Source organism: Schistocerca nitens, chromosome 2, assembly GCF_023898315.1.
Source record: "Schistocerca nitens isolate TAMUIC-IGC-003100 chromosome 2, iqSchNite1.1, whole genome shotgun sequence".
In the NCBI taxonomy this organism is placed as follows: Eukaryota; Metazoa; Arthropoda; class Insecta; order Orthoptera; family Acrididae; genus Schistocerca; species Schistocerca nitens.
Window position 1 is genome coordinate 616,468,710 of NC_064615.1, and position 15,859 is coordinate 616,484,568.

Consider the following 15,859-nt stretch of genomic DNA (forward strand, 5'->3'; position numbering starts at 1 on the left):
GAATGTTCAAGACCGGCAAAAGGCGCAAGACACCCTTTTGCAATCCTTGGGGCGTATAAAATTCCGCATAGTTGTGGAAGGTTTATATTGGAACAATGAAAAGGAGAGTTAACACGCTTCCTTTCATTTTTTCTTGCGCATGTTTGTTTTTAGCTGTTTATTACCGATTCCACATGCGTGCCGCTCGGTTGTCAAAAACATGTACCTCAAAGATTTACGTTTAAAACTTGGGATAAACTGACAGGAGCAAATACCGATGCTTTGTTTTCTTTCATTCATGTCTGGGAACATACGCATCCTAGTAGCGCTGCAAGGAACCTACCAGCACGTTTTTCTGACACTGGATATCAAGCAGGAACATATACAGGCGACAGCCGCGATGTTTAAAAAAGTCCCAGCGAAGCACAACAAATCAATGATTAATTAACTAGCAGTCTCTGGGTGGATGTATCTGTGAAAAGCAATGTAAAAGAGCACACAGCTCGTAATTAGCATTTTTTTTTTTTTGTCTGTAAGCTCCCGTTACTGTACGACTCACTGTTGGGACTACATCAATTGTAATTATATTTTTTAACTGAGCTTAACCAATATAACACTGTATGAAATAACGTAGTGAGAGAAAAACCCGCCAACGATTATTTGAAAAACTAATTTTCTTTGTAATGAGAAATGTCATTATAGTCAGCGGGTTACAGTTAAAAAATAGTTTTGATTCTTATTAGGCCCAGAAATTAATTTAAATCATTAACACCGCTGCAATTAGTCATTGGTGAACTAACCTGATCACAAGTAACAACCATGCGCTGAACAACTTCAACTCACGCACAGACAGACGAAAAGGACTGTTCTACAGTTTTCTCCTCAAAAATAACTTTAACCAATGTGACGGAAGCCCAGTCTGCTGGAGTTTTCTGTTGTTTTCATAAAGTTTGTAGCAAAGTCTAAACCGACGAAACGTCGCCTCAAGACAAGAAATAAGCTGGCACTTCGTTTGTTTTCACTCTCTTACCATCGTTATCTACCAACTTTCACCTCAAATGGAATGAAGTCGAATGTGCTACGCGCTCTAGACTCTTTATTTGGGACCGATCTCTGCATCGTTACTTGAGGCAATTACAAATATCATCGCCATAACATATTTGCACGCTAGTGAATTAGTTAGGCAACGGCCTTGCCGCAGTGGATACACCGGTTCCCGTGAGATCACCGAAATTAAGCGCTGTCGGGCGTGGTCGGCACTTGGATGGGTGACCATCCAGGCCGCCGTGCGCTGTTGCCATTTTTCGGGGTGCAATCAGCCTCGTGATGCCAATTGAGGAGCTACTCGACCGAATAGTAGCGGCTTCGGTCAAGAATACCATCATAACGAACGGAAGAGCGGTTTGCTGACCCCAAGCCTCTCATACCCGCATCCTCCTCTGAGGATGACATGGCGGTCGGATGGTCCCGGTAGGACACTCGTGGTCTGAAGACGGAGTGCTTTTTTAGTGAATTAGTTACCACGGCAACGACTATCAACATGGAGATTTCTCTTAATCATAAGCTCTTATTTTCATTCATTATCGTAAGCAATATGTAATATCAAATAACGTTACACCACCTTACTCAAACGAAGGTCCTCTTTACCCAACAGTGTTAAGAGAACAACACCGGCTTTCTTACAAAAGATTCACATTTAAACAATATTCACCGGTAGGACCTGAGGAAGCGGTTACAATTTAGCAGTATTAATAGGTAGTATACGACACACTTCCTGGCACATTAAAGCTCTGTGCCGGACAGACGTCTGATCTCAGAACATTCGGGCAGCGCTCTTTCCTAGTGAGCTAGCCAGGAACGCCTCACTGCCCGTTCTGCGGCCAGGGTACGCAGAAGTATTTTAGTGAAGTCTGGAACGCAGAAGAGAGGTGCTGGACGAAATACAACAACGAGGGATCGGCTAGAGTAGTAGCTCCGTCGCCAAGGGCATTGCTTGCGAAAAGCAATGTTTCTGGTTCAAGTCTCGGTCCGGCAAGGGAGTTTCGAAACAGCACGCGCTCCGCCCCGCGGCAGAGTACAAGTTTCATTTTGGTCTGTTTAACTGCACTTCACACAATATAAAATCGTATTTCGAGAGTCATTGTTCTCATCATAAGGTTTCCAATACTGAGATCATATGACTAATAAAAAAAAAAAATTCATACGACGCATTTCCGACCTTCATAAAATATTTGTTCAAGGAGAATACTGACGATATGGTCCTACATTCCCGAGAAAACTAAGTCCCATCTACAGTAATCTCATGATAGACGCAAAACAAATCCACAACTGGCCTTTTTTACGCTATTTCGTTCATTTGTAATTTGGTCTCGCTTAATGGCGACTGTTTACCTAATGAAAACGTTGGTACAGGTCAGTACTAGCAGGTGTTGTAGGAAGTGTGCTAACTATAGCCGCGCGGGATTAGCCGAGCGGTCTCAGGCGCTGCAGTCATGGACTGGTCGCGGCGGAGGTTCGAGTCCTCCCTCGGGCATGGGTGTGTGTGTTTGTCCTTAGGATAATTTAGGTTAAGTAGTGTGTAAGCTTAGGGACTGATGACCTTACCAGTTAAGTCCCATAAGATTTCACACACATTTGAACATTTTTTTGCTAATTATCCAGTTCAACAAGACAAATTAAATATAAATATTTATCTTCAACGCTATAAATGTTATAAAAGTGTGAAACAATGTCCTATTGTCTTGATGCCGTTTGACTTTCCCGCTTCGGCTGCTACCTGAATAATTGGGTCCATTGTAGCACAAGTTTGGATAATAACGGTGATGTAATTAATTTATAATTCCCCTTTATTTCTAAAAATACAAACGCGAGTCTAGTACGTAATTCAAAAGACAGGGCATATGTATGCCACAGTGAATCATAAATAACCCGTTTGCGTATAATTATGTTTCGGATACTGTGAATTTATTTTCAATTGTTTATGCAATAAACATACGATTCTGAACGTTCGCAGATCCAACGCACACAAAGTTACGTACACAGAATAAAATCATTCCTCTGAGTGATTCGAAATAAAGTTAGTTACGACTTAAGACAGCATTTAGGCTCTATACATAATTTTCTTTAGGTTCTATACATAATTTTCTTCACAATTTCCTTTATACCAGTTTCCTGTATTTTTAATGTATTTATGAAAATGATCAACACTATTGTCTCGTTTAAGTCGACAAAACATGGTTTGCATTAACAGTTATACAGCATACACAAGTAAGGCGCTCACATGGTTAAATGTGTTGCAAATGACTCGTAGTAGAACATCTAGCAGAGACGGTCTGTCGTTTCAGCTGCACGCCCACCAGGTGCAGCGGATGAAGAGACATCGCGACGGAACGAGCTAATGACGCAGGCCCTCGGTGATACAAAGGGCTCCGGTGAGAGGGCAGGGCGCCGCAGCAATTACCAGGTGTCTGAGGGTAAACAGCGTAACTGGCAGCCGCGTTGCAGTAGTCGGCGTCAGAAAACGGCAGGCTGCACTGCGGCGGGCACCTAGCCTCTCCAGCACACCTTCCTCCTCGCGGCGCGCCATCCAGTTGCACAAGGGAGCAACTTCACCTCTCCGCAAGTTTGAAATTACCTCTGTGTACCGAAGCCACGGTGGCAGCTGCTATCGCGCACGCCGAACGGCTCGGCTCGCATGAGCAAACGTGGTGCTATCTAATGGAAACAGCATCGAGAGGGGTTACGAAAGACGCACGTGATAGCGGTAACCGGTCGGCGATGATCCTCACTATCCACCATTTATTCTCATTCCCTTACAGTATACGAAATTTAGGTCCAAACGTAATGACGTCGTTGCTATGGTGACCCGAAAAATCTGTGTAAGAATGAATACAGCTTGTGTTCCAAGGCTACAATATAAGAAAGAAATAAATAATGAAATAGAAATCAGTTCTCAGAAATATTATCCAGATTTACGTATATAATCCGCAAGGTATCGGACGGAACGTGGCGTTGGGTACCCTGTACCACTGCAAGTCATTTCCTTTCCTGTTCCTCTCGCACATAGAGCGAAGGAAAAACGACTGTCCATGCGTCTACTTATGAGCCCAAATTCATCTTCGTGTTTCCTTTACAAATGAACCACACTTTCCCATAATTCACCCATTACACCGAAGTCGACCATTCGTCTTCTCTACCAAAATACTCTCACGCTCGTTCCATTTCATATCGCTTTGCAGAGTTACGCGCAGATATGTAAACGACGTGACTGTGTCAAGCAGGACGACGTTAAGGCTGTATCCGAACATTACGGGTTTTGTTTTTCCTATTCATCAGCATTAACTTACATTTTTAAACGTTTAGAGCTAGTTGTCATTCATCACACCAACTAGATACTTTGTCTATGTCATCTTTTATCCTCCTACAGTCACTCAACTTCGAGACTTTACCGTACATCAACGCATCATCAGCAAACAACTGCGCATTGCTGCCCACCCTGTCCGCCAGATCATTAATTTACACAGAAAATAATAGTGGTCCTATCACACTTCATGGGGCACTCCTGACGACATCCTTGTCTCTGATGAACACTCTTCATCGAGGGCCACACACTGGGTTCTGTCACTTAAGAAGTATTCGAGCCACTCACATATCCGGAAACCTATTCCATATGCTCGTATCTTTGTTAACAGACTGCAATGGGGCACCGTATCAAACTAAACTAAACTGCCTCCGAATAGGCCTTGGAGGAAAATCTGTTATATTCGAACTGAGAGTATGTTCAAAGAATCTGCAGTAAACCTATGTTTTTGGTTTGTAATTTTTCGGGTCCGTTCTTTTACCCTTCTTATACACTTCAGTCACCAGCGCTTGTTTCCATTCGCTCTGTTGCCTCAGTGGATGACGCTATTTCCATCCACAGTTTATTTTTCTCCTGGAACGCTATAAACCTCTAATGTTTTTCGTTATACAGGAGAAAGATAAACAGCACATGGAAAGGCGTGTCCGAAAACGTCATCCACCACGACTGTAGAGCATTGCACTCATAGGAGACACAAGTCCTGTCTACGCAGTAGCTAGTACCATCTTCTCAACTGGCGATCGTGGCAACTTATATGCGATCACTGAATAACTAACGTACAATGTCACGTTTGTTGCCGATGCGGTGGCCTATTGGCGGGCACGAGGGTCTGTAACGTCGATGATCTATAGCGCCGTCCGATGTTTCCGTACGCGGGTTCCTGTCTGCAGTTTGTTTCTAGGACATCCGCTACAAACCCACGAAGTTTATCAGTATCGTTTTGTAACACCCTGAGTATACACTGGGTGTTAGGGGTACATGTGCAGACATTTTTTATTGGACACTGAGGACAGTGTACTGAAAATTACAACAATATTTACTTCATTTGCAGACTGATAGTTACAGCTATTACGAGAAGAACGTTTTTAGTTTTGTTAGTACCTCCAAGCACATGTTGCAAAATCAAGTCACTAATGCTTTTCCTCTGGGAAGCACGTCAGGTGTTGAAGTGTGCAAGCGTCGACGCAAAACGGTTAGTCTGTACTTAGAGCTTTAATCCACTTAGTGGTGCAGTGACGATGATGCAGAAAACATCAGGTAGTAAATTATGCGACGAGTTTGTGGGAGGAAAAAAAAATTGACACTATGAAATACTAAGATACCAATGATAATAATATCTGCAGTTACTCCCCTGTCACCCTGTATTTCCTCGATTGTATATCCATCATCCACTCATCATCACATCAGTACGCTTTGCAGTCCACAATTTAATTCGTAAATATTTATCTGTAGATTATACAATCCCACCTTCGCATGTCTCTGGGTTTTTCCCAACATACTCTCTTCGCTTATGATTTTGTAAGAGGGTGTTCGCTTCAACCATTTGAGCCCTATGACAACTCTAAAAGCCTCTCTCCCCTTTCATTCCTTCATCTCACGCTACACCCGTGTTCTGCAGTTATCCTCCCTCTTATACGTTTCAGTTTAGCAGAGTTAAAACTGCATAAGGTTATCATACCCCTTCAAAACTTTTTATCATTTCCTCTGCTTCCTCAAATAGTTGTTCTATATTCATATTATCTGCTTGTGATGTTGGCATGTAGTAAATGAATGCTGATTTTTTGTCTTCGAAAATCCACATCGTAACCGAGTCAGGGCTTTTCCAATGGCCTAGTCAGAGGCCTGTAATAACTTCTCGTAATTCTTCATTTCTCACACGAGACCATTAGTTAACGTTTCTCTGTTAGTCATCCTGGCAGCTGCTGTAAGACTTCTGACACAATTCGCCACTCGTAGACCGATGGCCTGACTGGTAGTAACTCAGACCACGTCTCGCAGGATTTACGACTTACGACCTACCCTTAACACGATTCCGCGAATCCAGCTAACCACGCACACCTAATGTGCGCAATGTTTTAAATCCGCTGTTTTGCGGGATATTTATTCCTTAATTTAACGCGAGCCAGCACAATCAAAATTTTAAAAGTCCAGCTAGCAAAATGGAACCGCACGTGCGTGAAACGAGGAGGCTACACAATAATTTCCTTTTGCCCGGCACATACAAAAGAGGAAAGCAAGCGGAAAAGTTGCGAGAGAAAATTATCCACGCCTGAGGCGGGAAAAATTACAAAAACAAACAGGACAGCCGTGAGGAGGAGTGTATTTGTATGCAAAACGCGGCGCGCCGCTGTCGCCCTAATGGAATGGCTTATTGCCGGCGCCCCCAAATCCGACGGCTGTAATGCATATTTTAATTATCAATGCATTTTCATAAAAATGGATTCTTTGACGAGGCCCATTACGGCAAGTTAATTTTTTTCTCCCATTCCACGTACATTGCTTATTGCGAGAAAAAAAAAAGAAAAAAAAAGGATGGAGTTTCAGGTTCCCGTCGAGAGAACGACATTTTACATAAATGACTGGAACCGTCCAAAGTTTTTCTTTCCCGGTACTCTAGTTGGCGATTTCCAGTGGCTGGTTTGCTGAAACATTGCAGGGACGATATTCTATTGAATTGTTACTATACATAAATCCGTAACTTAGCAATCCTTCGTCCATTTACATCTACAACTACTTGATTACTCTGCTATTCACCGTTAAGTGCCTGGCAGAGGGTTCAATGAACTACCTTCAAGCTGTCTCTACCGTTCCACTCTCGAAGCGCACGCGGAAAAAAAGAGCACTTAAATTTTTCTGTGCGAGCCCTGATTTCTCTTATTTTATCGTGATAATCATTTCTCCCTATGTACGTGGCTGCCAACAGAATATTTTCGCAATCGGAGGAGAAAACTGGTAATTGAAATTTCATGGGAAGATCCCGTCGCAACGAAAAACGCATTTGTTTTAATGACTGCCATTCCAATTCACGTATCATGTCTGTGGCACTATCTCCCCTATTTCGATATAATACGAAACGAGCTGCCCTTCTTTCAAATTTTTCGATGTCGTCCGTCAGTCCCACCTGATGCGGATCCCACACCGCACAGCAATACTCCATGATATGGCGGACAAGTCTGTTGTAAGCAGTCTCGTTAGTAGATCTGTTGCATCTTTTAAGCGTTCTGCCAATGAATCGAAGTCTTTGATTTGCTGTACCCACAACATTATCTATGTGATCACTCCAATTTAGGTGATTTGTAATTGTAATCCCTATGTGTTTAGTTGAATTTAAAGCCTTCAGATTTGTGTGACTTATCGGGTAATCGAAATTTAGTACGCATGTGAATAACTTTACACTTTTCTTTATTCGGGGTCAATTTCCACTTTTCGCACCACACAGATTTCCTATCTAAATTATTTTGCAAAGTCGTTTTGGAAATCTGATGACTTTACAAGACGGTAAATGGCAGCATCATCTGCAAATAATCTAAGAGGGTTACTCAGATTGCCACCTATGTCATTAATATAGATCAGGAACAAGTTAATATAGATCAGGAACAATAGAGAGCCTGTAACGCTTCCTTGGGGAACAACGGACAATACTTTTGGTTTACTCGATGCCTTTCCGTCTATTACTACGAACTGTGACCTTTCTGACAGGAAATCACGAATCCAGTCGCACAATTGAGGCGATATTCCATATGCACGCAGTTTGGTTAGAAGACGATTGTGAGGAACGGTGTCAAAAGCCTCTTGGAAATCTAAAAATATGGAACCAATTTGACATCTCCTGTCGATAGCACTCATTACCTCATGAGTATAAAGAGCTATTTGTGTTTCACAAGAACGATGTTTCTTGAGTCCGTGCTGACTATGTGTCAATAAATCGTTTTCTTCGAGCTAAGCCGTGCGGTCTGAGTCGCCTTGTCACGGTCGCATCTGTACACAGCAATCACAGTGCCAGTTCATTTCTGAAGTCGCTCCTATTTGAAACTCGCAAAATACGTAATAAACGAACGGTGTACTCGCCTTATTAGTAGCAGGAACACGAGCGTCTCTGTCACTGACGGTCTTCTTCAAATAATTATTTGATGTTTCCTACTTATTTTGGTTATCATTTTTTTACGCAATCGTACCTGAAAATATTCTACTGGTGAAGGAAAAAATTTTATATCGCAAATTCATTTAGTCGTAAAAACTTTTATTGTTCCATTGAGCGTAAGTTATACAGAAAAATAATACTACATGCAGCTGGTTCATTACGCTATCACAGATCTGCTATTACACCTTATCTCAAGGGAAGAAACCAACAACTACGAACTAGCAATTAGGTGGCTGGACATACTACTATAGATGGTATAAGTAAGACCTCGTATTGTGCAGAAAGTGGAAAAAGTAGCTTGAAGAGTAACGTGACGACGAAACGGAGGTCACGTGTTAAGATGGGCAAGCAGACAGGCCGTGTCTTTTTCGAAGGAAACATTTCTCATTTTATCTTAATGTATTTACAGAAACAACGAAAAGCCAAATCCAACTGTCCGGGTGAGGCTTTGAGTTTTAGGGTATGGCAGTAACACTAAGATTCTGTGAGAGACCGTGTTGGCTTAGTATCGTGAAGAAAGATTACAAAATGAACATAAACGAAATTAAAAGAAGGGTAATGTGTTATAGTAGAGTTATATTAGGAAATAAGACACTGAATATTGTACTAAAATAACTATGGCAGAAGTAAAGAGGATATACTTGCAAACTGCGAATAGTAAGACAAGCTTTCGTGAGAAAAATAAACATTTTAATAACTGATATAAATTTATTATGGGACACTAAGTGTAGTTAATTTCGTAATGAAGTGACGTGGCGGTAAAATTGTAGTGGGAGAAAAAAATGGCTCTGAGCACTATGGGACTTAACATCTGAGGTCATCAGTCCCCTAGACTTAGAACTACTTAAACCTAACCAACCTAAGCACATCACACACATCCATGCCCGAGGCAGGATTCGAACCCGCGACCGTAGCGGTCGCGCGGCTCCAGCCTGTAGCGCCTAGGACCGCTTGGGCACTCCGGCCGGCGTAGTGGGAGACCAAGGTTTAAAAACAGTAAGTGGCTTCAGGTTGGTATAGGTCGCAGTAATTACGCAGAGGTGCAGAAAAGACTAGCATGGAGTACTGGATCAAAGCAGTCATCAGATTGAAGACAACAACAGCAGTCTCACTCCAGAACCAAATATTCGCATCACTGTTCAATACACGGCTACACAAACTTTCGACGTCTACAGTGCCTAACTCTCTGGTTCTAGACAATCATCAGGGTCGATGAAAATACATCAGACGGTAGAAATTACAGGAGGTGAAGTTTGCAAGAAGAATAGGCCAGTTTAGTTGCGATTTCCTGCGTGTAAATGTCTCAAACGGGGCGCAACGAGGTAAACGCTGTGGGGCGGCCGCTGTTATGTCGGGGACACGCGAGCAAGTGTCCTGTTTGTACGCGGGCAGGGATCGATTGCCGTACTTCCGGCGCAGCTAATTAAACGCACGCGACGCGATGCTCTGCGGCGGTCGGCGTCGCTAAGCCGCGCGGCGCCGGCTTTCACATTTGTCAGCGCAGATTACTGGCTATTTACTGAGCGCCGGGAAATAAAAAGCCCCCCCCCCCCGCCCCACACCACCCACCGCCGGTGACGTATATGAAATAGACACCGGTGCCACGCCAGCCACGGTTACAGCTTAATGCCGCATTTACTGTGCTGTGCTGGGCGCCGCTGACAGTTGTGTCATTATACGTGAAGAACTGTGCGAGTTGTAGCACAGGAGCAGAGTTCTGTACTGTCAGGTTCTAGCGGCATACTGAATAATCGATTAAACGGAGGCGGTTTATCGGCCAAACGAAGACAGAGGTAGATTTAAATTCTGTGCTTATTCGCTGGAAGCATTTCCTCAGAACTGGGTCGAATTCTAGGAAGGCATCAGATGGAAGTAATCTGTCGCCTTCCAGCCATGACTACTGCACTGTTTGGCTTTCAGAAGGATAATAATCTGCTCCATATAAAGTGGGCGTTAACAGCATTACCTGTTAATGTAACGAGAAGTGTTACAAAATAAATCTAAGATATCAGGAAGAAGTTAATTTGAATACACTACTGGCCATTAAAATTGCTACACCAAGAAGAAATGCAGATGATAAAGGGGTATTCATTTGACAAATATATTATACTACAACTGACATGTGATTACATATTCACGCAATTTTGGTGCATAGATCCTGAGAAATCGGTACCAAGAACAACCAACTTTGGCCGTAATAACGGCCTTGATACGCTTGGGCACTTAGTCAAACAGAGCTTGGATGGACTGTACAGATACAGCTGCTCATGCACGTTCAATACGATACCACAATTCATCAAGAGTAGTGACTGGCGTATTGTGACGAGCCAGTTGCTCGGCCACCATTGACCAGACGTTTTCAATCTGGAGATCTGGAGAAGGTGCTGGCCAGGGCAGCAGTCGAACATTTTCTGTATCCAGAAAGGCCCGTACAGGACCTGCAACATGCGGTCGTGCATTATCCTGCTGAAATGTAGGGGTTCGGAGGGATCGAATGAAGGGTAGAGCCACGGGTCGTAACACATCTGAAATGTAACGTCCTCTGCTCAAAGTGCCGTGAATGTGAACAAGAGATGACCGAGCCGTGTAACCAATGGCACCCCATACAATCACTCCGTGTGATGCTGTAAACAGAACCTGGATTTATCCGAAAAAATAACGTTTGGCCATTCGTGCACCCAGGTTCGCCGTTGAGTACACCATCGCAGGCGCTCCTGTCTGTGATGCAGCGTCAAGGGTAACCGCAGCCATGGTCTCCGAGCTGATAGTCCATGTTGCTGCAAACGTCGTCGAACTGTTCGTGCAGATGGTTGTTGTCTTGCAAACGTCCCCATCTGTTGACTCTGGGATCGAGGCGTGGCTGCACGATCCGTTACAGCCATGCGGATAAGATGCCAGTCATCTCGACTGCTAGTGATACGAGGCCGTTGGGATCCAGCACGGCGTTCCGTATTACTCTCCTGAACCCACCGATTCCATATTCTGCTAACAGTCATTGGATCTCGACCAACGCGATCAGCAATGTCGCGATTCGATAAACCGCAATCGCGATAGGCTATCGAAGTCGTAAACGTGATGGTACGCATTTCTCCTCCTTACACGAGGCATCACAACAACGTTTCACCAGGCAACGCCGGTCAACTAGTGTTTGTTTATGAAAAATCGGCTGGAAACTTTCCACATGTCAGCACGTTGTAGGTGTCGCCACCGGCGCCAACCTTGTGTGAATGCTCCGAAAAGCTAATCATTTGCATATCACAGCATCTTCTTCCTGTCGGTTAAATTTCGCGTGTGTAGCACGTCACCTTCGTGGTGTAGAAATTTTAATGGCCAGTAGTGTATTTTGAATTTGGCCTTAATCTGTTACTGTGTTTTCAGTTTTAGTGAACGGCAGTCCAACTTGTAAACGCAGATCAGCTTGAAGGACAACATTTAAAAAATCGAAAAAAGTACTGGGGGTACAGCAGTTCTTAGTTAAATAAATTTTGAACTTTGATATTAATTACACGTTGAAATATTTCACAAAAATTGTCGTTTTCTGGGCGATTTTTTTAATATGAAACGAATACACTGCAGTCGCTGTCGTGATACGCATGCGGAGCGATTTATCTGGCGTCCAAAATTGCATGTTCATTGGCTTTGGGCTAATTTTCTAAAATGTTCGCGTACAGTCCTGTTAAACACTGCACGGCAAAATGGCGCTATTCAAAACCGGCGCCATAGATGACAGGGGTGGACAACGGCTGCGGAAATGCGCACGGGGGAGTAGTCGTGCAACCGACAGCCTAGATTAACCAAGAGGCTACCAACAATGTCTCCTCAACGACCTTTCAGCGATCGTTGCTGCGTATGGGCCTCCGCAGGAGGTGCCTAGTTCATGCAACCACGCTGACTTCTGATCAGCGCCGACGAAATCTGGGATTTGCGCGGCAATATCACAATTGGACGTGTTCATTGTGGCGACAGGTGGCCTTTCAGACGAATCACGTTTTATGTTCCATCGGACAGACTGCAGTTGATGTGCACGACGTGAGCCGGCCGGAGTGACCGAGCGGTTCTAGGCGCTACAGTTTGGAGCTGCGCGCCCGATACGGTCGCAGGTTGGAATCCTGCCTCGGATTGATGTGATGTCCTTAGGTTAGTTAGGTTTAACTAGTTCTACGTTCTAGGGGACTGATGACCTCAGATGTTAAGTCCCATAGTGCTCAGAGCCATTTGAACCTTTCTTTTTTTTTCCCAACGACGTGAAACGCCTTATAGCAAACATTCTGCAACAAGGAGGGAGCGTTACGGTCTGCGGAATATCTTCGTGGCATTCTCTGGATGATCTCGTCACTCTAGAAGGCCTTCCTGGCAATGTGAACCACTACATACAGTTTATTTTCCCCCAGAACGATGGCATTTACTAGCAGGACAATGCAGTGTACACGCGTGGTTCGAAGAGCACTTGGGTGTATTTACTTCACACCCTTGACCACCAGACCCCCCAGATTTAAACCCAATCCAGAATCTGTGGAACTACCTCGATCGGGCTGTCCGCGCCATCGTTCTTCGACCGAGGAACCTGGCGCAGCTGGATACGGCACTGGAGTCGGAATGGCTCAGCATTGCAGTTGGTAACCTCCAGATCCTCACTGACTATCTTCCTGCACGTCTCGCAATGCAAAAATGGTTAATCGGGCTTTTGACAGATGGTCACATTAATGTGACAGGACAGTATCTTTTTCTTCGTTTCCAAACACCGGTTCTGGGTTTAGTAATGAGACTTTTTTGCTCGGTTTATGAAAAGTCAGTACCTTTTTGCGTCAGCATCGTCTACCCTGGAGGGCTGCCTTACACGGCGTTCACTGAGAGACAAGTGGCAGTTAATTGGACGTTGCCGGACGGCGGCTCGGCTTCCTCGTCCGCCGGCAGCGGCGGTGTCGCCGTCGCGAGCCAAGGGGTAGGAGGAGGGAGGCTGCCTCCCATCCGGTCAGTCCATCAGCCGCCTTTGTGTCCCGCCGGCGCTCTGGCAGAGGATACTGTTAGCAATCACTGGCTGCCGCGCCGCACCGCTCTTCGGACAATAAAGCCGGCAAAGTGCTTTCTGCCGCTGCCGATGGAGGCTCTCGAAACGCAGATTATCCAGTCGCCTGGAAGACACAAGCGCCAGACCGCTATTCCGTCCGTGCGCGCGCACTTCTGTCCAGGTTCGCTGCAAAATTCCGAAACTTCGGACCCCTCTGCTGGAGAGCGGTGAGGAGTGGAAAATGCGGCGCCGCGCCCTGCACGACTCTAACGAACGCTGTTCGGCGGGCGCAGCTGATGACACAAGCTCCACGACTCCAACTAACGGGAATAGGACACTCCGTAATACAAAATCGAGTCTGAATGCCGTTAAAAGAAGTCATCAGCAGGTCGTGTACTGGAATTTGTAACCCCTCTGCCATGAAAGACAAAAAACAGTGAAACAAAAATACTCTGCTCCCAACCCATAAAGCGAATGTGCGCTGTGTAAAATCTCCTTCTGTGTAAATTGCATTTACTGACGTCAATAGAAAAATGGTTAACTGTTTAGTGAGAGAAAAACAATTTTCGACGGAATCGTTACTCACAGGACACAAAAAGGATTTACATTAGCGAGAGACGTACGCACAGGTTACTTCCTAGTGCCATATTTCATGATCATGGTTAGTTTTACGCTCTAGAAAAAAAAATTACCTCTCTCGCTTTAGGTCTGTATGCAGGAGGCAGAGGGCTTCTCTGATGAGCTGACCTGGAGGAAACTATTATTCCTTTTATGTTTTGACCATGAAATTGGAAAGTTACAAGCCTGCTACACTCGCTTAATTTTTACGTACCGCACAAGCGGCCATTTTGACACAGCCTAAGCCAATCACGCATTAATCCTTTTTCACTTACCTCTTTTTGTAGCATCCAAGAACAGCTACACTCCTTCGCCTTCTCTACAGAAAGGTGCCATAGGGCAATGGTAATAATTGTGTACACCGATTTGGTTCAAATGGCTCTGAGCACTATGGGACTTAACATCTGTGGTTATCAGTCCCCTAGAACTTAGAACTACTTAAACCTAACTAACCTAAGAACATCACACACATCGATGCCCGAGGCAGGATTCGAACCTGCGACCGTAGTGGTCTCGCGGTTCCACACTGCAGCGCCTAGAACCGCACGGCCACTTCGGCCGGCTACCACTCTACATAATCAGCCAAAATGTGTATCTTGGAGACATCTGAAACATGCTGATTTTAAAAATGTCTTTTCTAAGAAAACGATGTTGGTGTTACATGGCCACATCTCAGCAGAATTGCTATCACCAGTACAACTAAAATTATAATATGCTCAGAAATTTTAATGACCTGAGCCTAAGCATAAAAGCACTGACTATTGTAAAATCAAGACTGAACCTTAGGAAACAATTGTGGATATATCTAGATGCTGGGGATCAAATACTACTCACCCTTTTACAACTGTTCGATTAAGTTATATAATCCATTACATTTGTTCTTTCAATAATTTGCTTGGTTTTTCAAAATGGTTCAAATGGCTCTGAGCACTATGGGACTTAACATCTGAGGTCATCAGTCCCCTAGAACTTAGAACTACTTAAACCTAACTAACCTATGGACATCACACACAACCGTAGCGGTCGCGCGGTTCCAGACTGAAGCGCCTAAAACCGCTCGGCCACAACTGCCGGCTTGTTTTTCAAATAAGTCAATTAAGCTGCAAACAAGTACTATGAATAGAATGGACACTGGTCCACTTACAGGTGGTGCGACACGTGCAGTGACACTCAGAGAAAATTGTTCTGGGTGGAAACTAAGAGACGAGCCTCTGTGTATAATTAAGACCCGTCTTACATATGTTGTTGTTGTTGGGGTCTTCAGTCCTGAGACTGGTTTGATGCAGCTCTCCATGCTACTCTATCTTGTGCAAGCTTCTTTCATCTCCCAGTACCTACCGCAACCTACATCTTTCTGAATCTGCTTGGTGAATTCATCTCTTGGTCTCCCTCTACGATTTTTACCCTCCACGCTGCCCCCCAATACTAAATTTGTGATCCCTTGATGCCTCAGAACATGTCCTACCAACCGATCCCTTCTTCTAGTCAAGTTGTGCCACAAACTTCTCTTCTCCCCCAATCCTATTCAACACCTCCTCATGAGTTATGTGATCTACCCATGTAATCTTCAGCATTCTTCTGTAGCACCACATTTCGAAAGCTTCTATTCTCTTCTTGTCTAAACTATCTATCATCCATGTTTCACTTCCATAACTGGCTACACTCCATACAAATACTTTCAGAAACGACTTCCTGCCCCTTAAATCTATACTCGATGTTAACAAATTTCTCTTCTTCAGAAACGATTTCCTTC

General features: G+C 44.3%; 1 pseudogene; it reads left to right on the forward strand.

The window, feature by feature from the left end:
* The first annotated feature begins 1,161 nt into the window (after positions 1-1,161).
* On the forward strand, positions 1,162-1,279 carry LOC126237923 (5S ribosomal RNA; annotated as a pseudogene).
* The last annotated feature ends 14,580 nt before the right edge of the window (positions 1,280-15,859 follow it).